Consider the following 13,556-nt stretch of genomic DNA (forward strand, 5'->3'; position numbering starts at 1 on the left):
GTCTGCCTTACAGTTTTTTCAAAACCTTCGCAGCTGCTATATGTGACAAAAACACAAAAACGCAGACACTGCAAACATAGGCAACACATAGTAACAAACTCTGACACTTACCAAGGAAATGCATTTGCTGATGCAACGAGGTGGGCCTTGTCTGTCAGTTGGTATGAACAAAAACAGTAATGCAAAGCATTTCCTAAATACTCTAGATACAGAACTGTGATCTCAAGTCTAAAAACCATACTAGAAGCTGCGCAGTAGAAGCACAGAATGTCATACGTTGTTTCATTTCTAACACAGACTACATTTAGGGTGGGTCGTGCTGGAATTGAGCAAACCCACATAAACTACTATTTAAGCAAGTTACACCCCCCATATACCATACAAAATCGGCCTTCATTTTCGTTCAGAGTACTGTACTGCACGTACTAACACATTTACACATTTTTGCTCAGGCTCAATGCATTAAAAGTTACATCAAGGAGCTGTATGAACATTTGTCATTCTGTAGTAAAAACCCTATGCTTGGTAAGTTTAAATTCAATAAAAACATTAACTGTGATGGGTGTATGTTACTTTTAAATGATAAAACATCAAGTTCTACACAGCTAATGTGTTAATCTAGGACTGGAAGCAGAGCAGAACTCCTTGTTAAAAATGTGTGTGTGTGTGTGTGTGTGTGTGTGTGTGGGGGGGGGGGGGGGGGGGGGGGGGGGGGGGGGGGGGGTGGTTCCATTATACCAAGGCATTTCAAACGTGGAAGAAGTTGGATAGATCACTACAGTACATGTATACTCAGCAGAAAAATGTTTACTGTGGACTGCCAAAAAGCAGCCGCTGAATAATATAAATTAATTAAGCAACAAAATAAGGTTTTAGGAAACAAAAAACAATTAGCAGGTCAGAACACATCGTTCAACCTGTGTTCTACGTCCACATAAAAACATAAACAAATGTTCATCTTCACTACATTCAGTTAAATGAAAATGCCAGTAGACCTCCTCACTCCCTGCATTGACACAATGTAGTAGACTTGTGCGTTAGTTTTTCATAAAAAGAGCCTATGTTATGTATAAACATGCCTTAAAGACAGACGTTTTTAGTGTAAACTGTAGCCACGGAGTAAGTAGGTCACATTCCATTTGTGGTTGTTAGTAATGAAGGCAGGGCTCTGTGTTTTCTAAGTGAAACCTCACCTTGTATTCAAGTTACCTGTGGTTTGGGATAAAGTCCAGTTAAAGACATAAACATAGCCTCTAGTTGCATTAGTAGGCACATACTGTGTAGTAGATGGGTAATTATTCCAAATGCCATGTTTGTGCAGACATTTAAAAACACAGGTTACAAGCCCTTAATTTGCAAGAACCTGCATTTCAGTCTCTTCCAGGAGTCCCACCCTTAATTGCTGAAATTGCTGAAGATGTATCCATTGCCTGCCAATGCTGATTCGCGAGCAACATAAACATTTGTGTTTAACTCCTATCCTCCCTTCCACACAGGCCAAATACTCATCACTGAGGAAGGCCCCGCCTCCTGCCATTCCTAGTTCAGAAGTTGAAGCTCAATGAACTTCCAGCCTTCAGTTCAGCCTCTTGGAATAGACCAGGGGTGTCCACAGTTGGCCATTTCACTCCTGGTCTTTCTTCCAACCCTGTTCTAAATGGTATAATCAAACGATTACTTTAAACCTTCATTATATTATTTTACCTGTTAAACCAGGTGGAATTCCCCTCCAGGACCAAGATTGGAGACCACTGAAATAACCCTAATAATCTAATGTTAACACTGATGACAACACTGATGCATTGAGCTCTGCCCCAGTCACTCCCTTTTCTGTTCTTGGGCTTGCACCCTACTAGAGTAGGAATTTACCAGAAACATGGATTTTGATGGACATACAATTGGATATGCCATTGTTCCATGTGATTTGCAACAGTGATTCAATTACTCTGCTGCTTTTAGTGCCTAATGTAACAAAATGTAACAAAACGTAAAAAAAAAAAAAAAAAAAAAAAACATTAAAGATTTTCCTTGGATATTTATAAAGTAGGGGGGAAAAAAGCATTTGATTTTACTTCAACAAGTCATACCTGAAGTTCTTGTGCTATATCTGAGCATGTGCCCTTTCAGTTAAAAAAAAAAAAAAAAAAAAAAACCTGTGTCATAAGAAACATATCATATATTTTTTTCCAGCTTTGCAAACCGATGGGCACTGCCAGCATAATCAGTTCACCGTAACTACAGTAACCATTTAGTTCTGCATAGAGCTGGACATCCCTCCGAGTTCCTTACCAGCTTACTGTCTAATTTTACTGTGTCTCTACGACAGCTCTTAACCATATGCCAGCGTTGACCGGTTAAAGCCACATACATTACCAACAACTGCAGTGGTGACAGACTATAACAGAGGATCCAACCTGTGAATTTTCAATGTAAAAAGTAAAACCCAGTTCTGAAAATATTCACCAGAAAACAATCACTGAACAGAATATACAGAATGCTCTAAAAAATAGCAATTAGGTGACTTAGTTCTACACAGGTCTATGCTTCAAATATCCTAGTCCAATGAAGCCCCACAACTACAGTTTTGAATGAAATAAACAGTACTGTATTCATGTTAAGCCTTTACCCTGTAATTCATTCCTAATCAGGGCTGGTAAAAAACACCAAGACAGAGCCACCCTGTAATACAAACACTGCAGCACACAGCCCAGATAGAGTCCATTCATTGCAATCTGCTTTGCAGGAAATTAGGTTTTTCCACAGCTATGTACTGGAAAAAATACTTTTTGAAATTAGCTTACTTTGGCTGAGAACACAGAACAACAGGGGCTGCTGTGAGAGTAACAGCCATGGGCAATCTATTGTGTTTTTGTGAAGGGTTCCAGGCAAACCCAAATGCAAAGTGTATTTGTTTGCTATAGCAGGAGGCACGCACCCATACAGTAATAACGAAAATCAATGACTAATACAAAATACAGTTAATACAGTTTCATTTAAAAAATGTGGACTGTGTGGATTGTTATACTGTTTAAACAACTGGATCAATATTCATTGCACAAATACCTTAAATACATTCTAGAACCCTCATAGAAATCTATATTCCAAGCGCTAGTCTTGAGCTCATGACTCCTCTAAGGATACATATTGGCCAAACCATCACAAGCTGATGTACATTATCAACTAGAAGGTGTCAACCACAAGAAGTCAGATACGTCAAGTCAAAGTTCTAGGAATCCTATAAATATGTATCCTGCGCGATTTCTATAGCAAATTGTAAGAAACGCCCAGGGGCACAGGCAAAATAAACATGTTAATCTTATACATTTATATAAAGCACAAGAGATCTGTTAAAAAAAAACAAAAAACAAGAAAGGGTTAATAATTAAAGCACTCATTCGTATCTAGAAGCATATGCTGTTTAATTAGTGGTTGAAAAATGTACTTTAAAATGTTCTGATTAAAATTCTTCCCTTCAGGATGAGGCCATTTAAAAGATAAACCCTTTTCATTGTAAGTGGCTCCCGGATATAGAACGCTACATATTTGTTAGCATTTCTGTTATAATACAAAGCAATCTTACATAGAGCTGTTGTCTCTTTTCCCTGATGTGCATCACCTATTTTCTAGCTGGAGGTCTTAAATATTCCATTCCAGCTGCAGCTTTGTATTGAATGCAATTTTTAAAGACTTATAAAAGCACCCAGCTGCTAAAACAGCAACTGCTTTCTCACAAATTACTACAGAGCAATAAAACCAGGCCTTGAGAAGTGAAGAGCCGCTAAACAGCTAACTGATGTCAGTAGCTGTCATGCGCAGGCTAACAAAGCAGGATGATTCAGAAGATCACTGTGGGGGCTTTTCATATACCCTTAATGCACGGTCGCTATATGTTGTTATATATAGCAGCATCTCCAGGGTATAAAATAAATGCCATTTTACATGGATAGAGCAGCGCCAATGCCTCCCTATTACATTCTAATAACATAGTAATTACATGACTGCTTCCGATTCAATGTATCTGCTGTAGGCAGTTGCGGGCTGGGTGACTATATAATAAGTAACCAGGAGCTATAGCAAACTGATAATGTATAGACAGATATCGAAGGCGTTGTCTGATTTGGGAAGATGCTGTGCACAGTACTTCTATCTAACTGACCCTGGCGTGGACAGGTTGTCGGTTTTACGGTCCTAGCTTAATGGAAAAGGCTGTCAACAACGATTAGTCTGCAAACTCGGCTCTTTTCAATATATAGAGTTAGGTTTACTTAAACAAAGTGTTTGACTGCTAAAGATATCCTGTCTATCGTTCCCTAGATATCAATACCTGATATTTTAAAGTAGTATCCCTATTCATATAGTGGAGTTGCCTCTACAGAACGTTATGTCTTGGTCAGTATTATGACTCCCTGACAATCCTGGAAAAAGCACAGGTGTACTGTTTACTCATATACTACTAAAAGTGTTTCCCTCAGTGGGAGAAACCCCTTGAGATGCCACCTCTCATTTCAAATGGGTCCTGAGGGATAGTGCCTACCATCCCATAATAGAATATCCACATCTCAAATGATTACAGTACTGTAATGAATATAGACACTTGTATACAAAAAAAGGTTCCCACCGAAAAAAGAACATTATAGTACAATTTAGCACATATCTTTGGATCCTGCACATGTCACCAACCGTGATTACAAAAAACACCAAATCTTGGCTCTAGCGAAGTAAACATACTCTTCTTACAGTGCATTCTGTGAGCTGCAAACAGAACGAGCAAAGTCATCCTGTGTTAACCATACCCAGCTAAACTAAAATGACTTATAATACAAGACCTGCACAGAAATGAAATTCAGCAGTTTGGTTATTTAACTGGTTTGTGCTTCCAGTCTGAAATGAAAACGGCTGTATTTTCAAAGAGACGCACCCTGTACATGTACTTCTGCACATCATATTTAAAATGGATTAAATGTGATTGTGATGCATGGTTCCTACAGCAGCTACAGTACTGTAAATATATAACAGTAAAATAAACCCAAGCTCAAAAGGGAGTTGCTTCCCAAAGCATTGTTTAAGCTGATAAATGAAAACGCAAAAATAAAAGCTAATAAAACAACAGACAAATGTCAAACTAAATGTTGTAATATTCCTCAAAAAATAAACAGAGATTTCTATTTGGTCCATACAATAATACACAAAAACAGGTTTCAATATTAATCTGCTTAAGATACTTTCATTAAAATAATTTTAGTTTTATATCACAATCCAAACCAAAGTAAAAAACCCTAAAGGTATTGTGTTAGACTTCTAATTACTTCTTATGTTCTGGCTGTGGAACCTGTCCTTTCTGGAAACAAGCAGTATTTGTTTAGGTCAGCCCTTTCTACTGTATAAAGTGGGATGAGCTTGAACTAATGGATTATTCTCAAGAACAACTGAAGAAATCAATGTGAATTCATCAGGGGTGAGTCAGTGCAGCCAGATATTTAATTGACAACATGCAAATAAGTAGCTTCAACCTGCAGAATGGATCGATGCAAACATCAATGATATGCCACATCAGCTCTAATGAACGACATGCTTCAGATATATTAGATATCTGGGATACAGAGAAGAAAGGGTATGCACTGGCAATAGAATTTACCAGTACCGGCACTCTATAACTTAACATGCCTGTTCAACTTACTAAGCAAAAACACCCCATCCTTTAGCAGTACTGCATCAGTATCGGTATGACATCAGACTATAGAATAGAGGCAATCTGTGTACAGAATTCCTCTTCACCAACAGCACTTGCGTATAAGTCCTGCTCTCCCCGGCTGCAATTCAGTAAAACTGCAACATTATGTAAGGCTTGTCACCTGCTGTCGCTGGTGCTGTAAATTCCAGCTTTCATAACCCTGAGCACATGCTGCTGCAGTAATTTAACGCACTGCATAAATCCACCTACCTCTGACTTCATCCTCTTACAGGCCGGGGGAATAAACAAGAAAGCAAAACCTCCAGGTGGAGATGTGAAGGTTTCCCTTTGCAGTAATAATAATAATAATAATACTAATAATAATAAAGAAAGTCAGCTGGTCCTGGAAGAGGATGAAGCTGGGTTAGTGCCTCGTTGTGAAGCTGTAAGCACAGGGGACCTCGCTCTCTCAGATTTACTGTTCAGCAAATTTCTATAAACGTCGCTGAGATGGGCTGGGCCCTGTAGCTTTCTCTTTCTCCCTCTCCCCTCGCTCTCTCTTCTTCCCCCTCCCTCTCACCCCTCTCTCTTTCTCTATATGTTGTATTTATACTGTAGATCCATAAAAGCATCAGCGTTCCTGATCCAGTGCCTTTGGAGTGATGCATTGTCCTGTGGTTATACTGCGGCTGTTAACCAATCGCACTGCAAGGTCAGGTCACTGCCTGTTTTTAGCTTTCCAGGACAAACCAAATGGGTGTGGAAACCTAAGGCACAGGGGCGACAATGCTGTATTAAAGAGATGCCTCCACATGTGCATGAGCATTGCACAATGAGATAGAAACTGGCACAGGATTTAAAATAAAATCAAAAAGCACACACATGTTCACTGTGTTCTGTGCAGATGCAAAACCTTCTCTTAGGATGTTGAAACATTTCACTGACTTCTGTTAATGTATTTGCTTATAATTATTTAACTATAATTATTCAGGGACAAGTCACCGATATTGCCTGCCACCCTATTCTAAGTCATTACCTCTCTGGAAATATCAAAGCAGTGGCTGTAGCAAGTATATGATATTTACTCTATAAACCGTGGTGCAGAGGAGCCCTGCTTTACAGATTAATCTCAATGATGCCTCCAGGATTAATGGTAATGAGATTTTCGACTGATTGTTGGTGCCAACAGCTGGCATTCTGATTAGCTCAAGATCAGCTTTGTATGGGAATAAATTGCGGCCCATTGAACAATGGGACCCTTTCTGCCCTAGGTGCTATCAGTTAATTTGATTTTCGTGAAAGCATCCCCGCCAAAATTAATATGAAACGGAAAGCGAAACATTTCAAAACCCAAACAAAAAATACATTGTTTCAATGTTTTTTTTTTTTTAGAAAAAGCAGACACACATACATTATGTACAGAATGATGCTTTATAATCTCTTATGACCTACACTGTAACAACCTCTTTCTGTTATTTATCCACAGCCTCAAGGAAACTGAACAAGATCAAGGTATATCCTTGTTTTATGTTTCCTACTTTAAGTCAGGGGGGAAAAAAAAACGGAAACTGTCTACCATTTTATGAAGCCATGTCAGGTCATTCATAAACAATTATAAAATCAAAATTGAAAGCTTAATCTTACATCAAAATAATGACCCCATTAAGTTTAAAAGGCTTTCAACGCTAATCAACTTCAGTCATCCGCAGCATAATGTACTATGAACTACCCTGTACCGTAGCTGCAAATACTAGCATATGTAAAACTGCCACATATCAAACAGGGTACTTTACCTAAAAGCAACCACTTGTGCACTTGTTAGAATCTACAGTATCATATGACATACCATTACTACTGTATATTCTCAGCAGAGGCTGAAGAGCATGCTGAGATCAGCCATGTGACTGACTTTTTCATTCCAACTTGCAACAGACAAAGGTTAATTAAAATTCACAAATTAGAGGTGTCCATGAAAAAACAACAAAAGCACCACTGCAAAGAGCAGACGATAACTCTTGCTGAAGGATTTTCTACTCAGCTTAAGGGCAGGAAGAATTAACCCTGTGACTAGAGGCTTCTAACAACTGGCTGGGGCTACTTTAGAGAAGCAATGAGCACTTAAACAATGGTACTGACTGTACTGTACACTAGTTCAACTGGGTGTGGAAACTTCATTTACTGCATGAACATGAAGGACCACTGTTTCACACTTCTTTGTGGACCTCAAAGATCAGTGTGCATTAGGCAGAACTGATCATTTATGGCCACATCCTGTAACATACTTACACATAAGTACATGCATACCATTGTGTATACTGTATGTACTATATGTATGCATGCATTTATGTATGCATGCATGTATGAACATTTTCATTAAAAAAAAGTAACCATTAACTAACAAACTAATCCTGCACTGAAATACTGAACAAGCATGCAAAGAGAATGGGTTTGAATCCCTAATGAAGGGGGCAGTGTGATCTATGCATAAACAGCTTTAAGAAAACTCAGATTGACGTTAAGCCCACTCAGGGTGAAACACACAAAACCAAATACCAATATTATTGCTAATGTGCCAGCAACTGACTTGAAATCCTATGAGCCACTAGGCTGAACCTCAATCCATACTTTAGAATTTATATATAATCTTTCAAGAAAGCCTAGAACGCATTCTCATATAACGTATTTTGATTTTATGGAGAGAAAAAAAAATACAAAAATATCAAAATGTATGTATGTAATAGATAGATGCCCTTTAATAGTTCAAATTAATAAGAACATAAGAACATAAGAAAGTTTACAAACGAGAGGAGGCCATTCGGCCCATCTTGCTCGTTTGGTTGTTAGTAGCTTATTGATCCCAAAATCTCATCAAGCAGCTTCTTGAAGGATCCCAGGGTGTCAGCTTCAACAACATTACTGGGGAGTTGATTCCAGACCCTCACAATTCTCTGTGTAAAAAAGTGTCTCCTATTTTATGTGCTATGTGGAGAACCAAATTGAAGCACATTACAGTAATTTCTCCTAGCTGGCTCCAGCTTTTAATCTTCGGTTCGAGACTGACTTCATGACAGCAGGGTAATATAAAAGCCTATTTCTGGTTTGCTGCAGGCTGTTGTGGAGCCTCAGCACCCTCACGCAATAAATTGTGTTGCCCTCTGCATCAGAAAGCCTGTCCGCTTTACCATCAAAAAAAAACAAAACAACCTGACCTCTGCTGAAAATTGTGTTTCAGGACCTTAACCTGCGCAAGGAACGATAACCTAGCCAATGTGGTACTGAAGCATGAAAGACTGCTTGACGGGGCGACCTAGTTGATACACTGTGAATGCCATCAGTAACAAAGCCCTAGCAGAGAGGCGCTACATTCTATGCTAAAGAAATGTATCTCCTTTTTGAAAATTGTATATTATTATGATTTATTTAATTTGGTAACTTCAAGGCCAAAAATGAAGTCATAACCACATTGTTTTCCGATTACACAATTCCCAATGACAGATCTTTTCCTTTTACCCATAATATAATGTATTTATTGCAACAGCAATACTAAACTTCAAAATAACAACACCACATTTACAAAAAAATATGTGAGTAAACAGTACTACTGTATATAGTGTTTGTATTATGGGGTTGTAATGAGAGGATTAAAAAAAACACGTTTGGCTCTTTCAGAATCTCCAGCAGATGGTGCCAGTGAGCTCCACACAGAATTGCACAAGCTGGGAGAGTGATTAGTATAGTAACAGATTTTTTAAAATGTTACTTATTGGCCCAGAAGAGCCCAACTGGGAAGCAATATCTACATCCACAGTGCCCTTTGTCACACACATGTTTCAACACCAGCATTGTGATTCTGCATCAAACCTCCAATTACTCCAGCTTTCAGTTCTTTGCTGTAATTGTTAACCTGGGCTGGTGAATCTCAGTATAATACAGTCCTGCTGATATATTCATTACCCACTGGAGCAGTTAAACTTTAGAATTGTGTTTACATTATGCATACTGTGTTCTCTCTTGGGGCTCTAGACCAGCTTTAAAAGACAATCGTCGTATTTGTTTTAGGTTTTCATGTGGATTTGTTGAAGGCTGTATGGTTGAAGGCTGTATCTTGGGAAGATATGCTGCTGCAAACTTTAAACCAACACCTTTTATTAACATGGAGAAAAAAGCAATTCTGAAAGAAACACTTACTACTCAGTCTCACTCCGGGGAGTCAATTAAATGAAACTATACACAGAACTTCTGACAGCAGTTTGATGACATGAAAAGATTAAAAAAAAAACACAATCTGTTTAACTAAACATATATATATATAATATATAGATATATATATATATATATATATATATGTGTGTGTGTGTATATATATATATATTAGAGAAATGGAGAATTCTTGGTGCGAATGTGATGCTGTCTCAAGGCACTGACGTGCTGATATATTTATGTCATCGCTGCAACCTTTCAAGAAATCTTTCTAAACTATTAGTCAAGTTACAAAAGATGATTAATACTGCATAAGAGAAACAACAAAAAACAAAAAACTAACAATAAGCCCTAAAACATGTCCCAGGTGTAACAAGAAACACCTTGTTAAAAAAAAAAAAAAAAGATCTCAGATTTCTGCACTTGTAAAGCAGATCACTTTCATACAGTGCAACTGCAAACGATAACATGTAAGACTTACAGACAGACAGCAGGGGGCGCAAAAGTGCCTGAAGCTATCACCCCCCTTTGGAGAAAACAAACCAGCAAGTGGTACTAATTACTGTAGTACAGTGAATCCAGGGAAAAACACTGTATTAAAAAAAGTGCAGTGTAGCCCACTTATACTTTCTACCACAAAGCAACTCAATCAAATACACTTTTACAGCATACAGAAAACAGATAGTGAATATTTTACCAAGAAGATATGAGAAGTTAACACGGTCCTCTCAGAGAAATGTAAAAAAAGTACAGTTAGCACTGTCTTGCATGCTATAGCTCTCTAGACAGGCCTTCAAAACTGTTCTACAGACTAATCTGCCGAATTAATAATCACTGTACAAGATACCAAATGACATGGGCTGCTTTCCCAGCAAGTCTGCCCTACATCCTTGCTTTTGAAATGCAGCCTCATCTCCAGGTCCCACATGGTTTACTGTGTAGCAGTGATGTCATTTATTTAAAAGAAGTCAACTGATGTTATGGAAATTAAGAGGCCACACCAAGAGCTATGTCTCATGTATTGCCTTTAAAGGCTTCAGCACATGCTCACTGAGTTATTAAGAAATGCTGAAGGCACACCAAGTGCTACCCAGCTATTCACAACAGCAGATGAAACTTGACAGATGGTGCTGATTTTGTTTTCTATTTACAATCCAAGAAGTTTACTTTGTAACATACACTCCTGAATTTGCCACTCCATTGCAAAAAAGGCATCTAATGGATCATTGTGGAAAAACCTAGCATAGACTAAAAAAAACAAAAACAAAAACAAACAAACAAACAAACAAACAACAACACTGTAATCAGACTAACTGGGGGAAAAGTAACATTTTGTTTCATTTTTATGCACCTGAAAACAGTAGGATGGTACAGTGGCATAACCTTCTCCTGCTTGGTTAGTGCCAGCAGCTCTCCAATCTTATTTTACTGTGCTTTTTTGCTCCCCTGGGTAAACCCTTAATCCTACCACCAAGAGAACTGCCAGGTGTTGAGGATTAAGAAATGACCCATCTCTCCAGGCTAATTTTAGATTTTTGCCTGACTGGCACAGCTGGGAAACGTGTGGCCCTGGATTACAGAAAGCAAGCTCTAGCCAACTAGCCATTACTAAAATGTGCCAGGAATAGTTTACAACGACTGTACCTGATTATTATTGAAGATTTTGTGCTGAAGCAGAGTGTTACTCTGGTAGTAATTCAAGTTCAAGGGTAGCCAGAGCTGTATCTTGTGCCCAGTTACTTTTCCTGCCAACTTTAAAGCAATCTGCAGGGAAGAGTGGAGAAGCACCGGCTCACATCTCCTTATATCGGGTGACTGAAAGGACCAGCATGCAGCAGCTGTAGACTGTAACTGAAAGGGTGGTGCATATTTATACAGCTACGGTCCTGTGCTGTACAACTTGAGTTATTGTTTAAGCGCACACTAAGTGAGCTGCCTAATTTTTTTAATTGATACTTTGCTCTCGCTAATAACAGCTTGCAACTGGCATGTTTTACCACAAGCTGGTAAAAATTGTACCTTCGTGCAAGCGAGATTGTGTGTCCTCATGCAGATACTCTACAAAAGCAGAAAAAGGAAAAGCAGATCTAAAAGCTAATGCGCTGTGCTCACAGCAGGGAGTGAAACAGGAAAAAGGTCGCGGTATGGAGCCAATCACAAGCATGTTTCATTGACAGGGATGCGAATCCACCATGGCAGAATTGATTCTACAAATATCAGAAATCTTTTTCATCCACACTGAAAACACTATTCGATTTAATTAAGATAGTCTGCCATAAATCTACTGTATCAATACAGCGATGTCCCATAGCTAAATTAGAAAGAAGAGTTTCCTAATCAGAAATGCAAATGACAAAACAAACAGGCAGGGAGCCCATTATTCTTTGAGAGCACAGGACACAGGAATCGTGAAGCACTTTAAACTTGTCATTAAGTCACTAGTGATTTAGAGAATGTTCAGATGCTGCTCAACACAGCAGAAATCTTAATTGGGTCACTGGGAGAACAGAAACCTTTCCTGTTATAAAGCTACATTAAATACTTAGTCAGGTTCTTGATTAGCATTAACAGCTTTCACAAATGCATTAAAATGTCCAAAACAACCTTTGAATGTATTCCTTTCAAACGGGACTAAGAACATCAGTAAATAAGATGGGAATGGTGTTTCAATGACACAGTTTAATGACAATTACCATAAAGCTCAGCTACAGGGAAGAATGCTTATTACTGAACAAATTGTATATTTATTTTATTTAGTCTTTATTTAACCAAGAAAGTCCAGTTGAGATGAAACCCTTTTTTTGCATGGGAGACCTGGTCAAGAAGGTGGCATAATAATAATAATAATAATAATAATAATAATAATAATAATAATAATAATAATAATAATAAAAAAACAAAAAACAAAAACAAAAACAAAAACAAAATAAAAAAACACAAGACCTTCACCCCATTTTTAAACTTAAATAAATATACTGAACAACAAAACAATATTGAAACTATCAAAAAAAAAATTCTGCAAAGTAACTGGGTTTCAAATCTTTTTTTGAAATCTGCTCTTCTCCCTTGAAGCATTACAGTATCTGTCTACCCTGGAGTTAGGAGTTGCAATATTGTTATCAATTCATATCAGATAAAAACGCCGCATTGGGTCTTTTGAGGAAGACTGACTAAGATTTGCCTGGCATGATCTATAGCAACACTTTCACTGTGGAATAAAAATCGAAATCTAAGTCTTCCATCTCCTTTGCACACACAAACACTGGCACACTTACGCTGTAATATTAAGAGCTAATCAGATGCTAAAAGTGCTTTTCATTAGGCCCAGAAGAAGACAGATTGCTTTGTGGAGACCACTAACTGAGAGCAGAGATGCCTATTTATTTTAATGGGAGCGACAGCTCTCCAGCTGCCCCGACCATGCACACAGCCCCCTCTGGTACCAGCTCCTGGCTGTGGGATTCATCAACCCACACATGGCTACCTTTAATAAGACCAACTTAAAGCTTGAATGCTGCACCGTGTGCAAGGAGCCTCCTGATTAAACACAGCGTGATGATAATCTGAAAATGACACCAACCAGTAGGTTGAGTGAAAGTCATGGTCAGAATCTACACTCTCGCTAACATAAGTTTAGGTAAGGTTATTTTTTTTTAGGGTTTTTTTTTTTTTTTATGTATTTTTT

At 38.2% G+C, this 13,556-nt stretch overlaps 1 protein-coding gene across 6 annotated transcripts in view; it reads right to left on the reverse strand.

Annotated features, from left to right (window-relative positions):
• The window catches only part of LOC121328451 (IQ motif and SEC7 domain-containing protein 1-like), a 151,905-nt gene that overhangs the window by 42,891 nt on the left and 95,458 nt on the right, over positions 1-13,556 (reverse strand). Inside the window, exon 1 of one of the 6 annotated variants that reach the window (XM_041273125.1) lies at positions 112-174. The exons of the other annotated variants lie outside the window; for them this stretch is intronic. The gene's annotated coding sequence lies outside the window, so the exon portion shown is untranslated. Of the gene's footprint in view, positions 1-111; positions 175-13,556 lie in introns of those variants that run through there. 6 annotated transcript variants of the gene reach the window in all.

This window comes from Polyodon spathula, chromosome 16 (assembly GCF_017654505.1).
Source record: "Polyodon spathula isolate WHYD16114869_AA chromosome 16, ASM1765450v1, whole genome shotgun sequence".
Classification (NCBI taxonomy): domain Eukaryota; kingdom Metazoa; phylum Chordata; class Actinopteri; order Acipenseriformes; family Polyodontidae; genus Polyodon; species Polyodon spathula.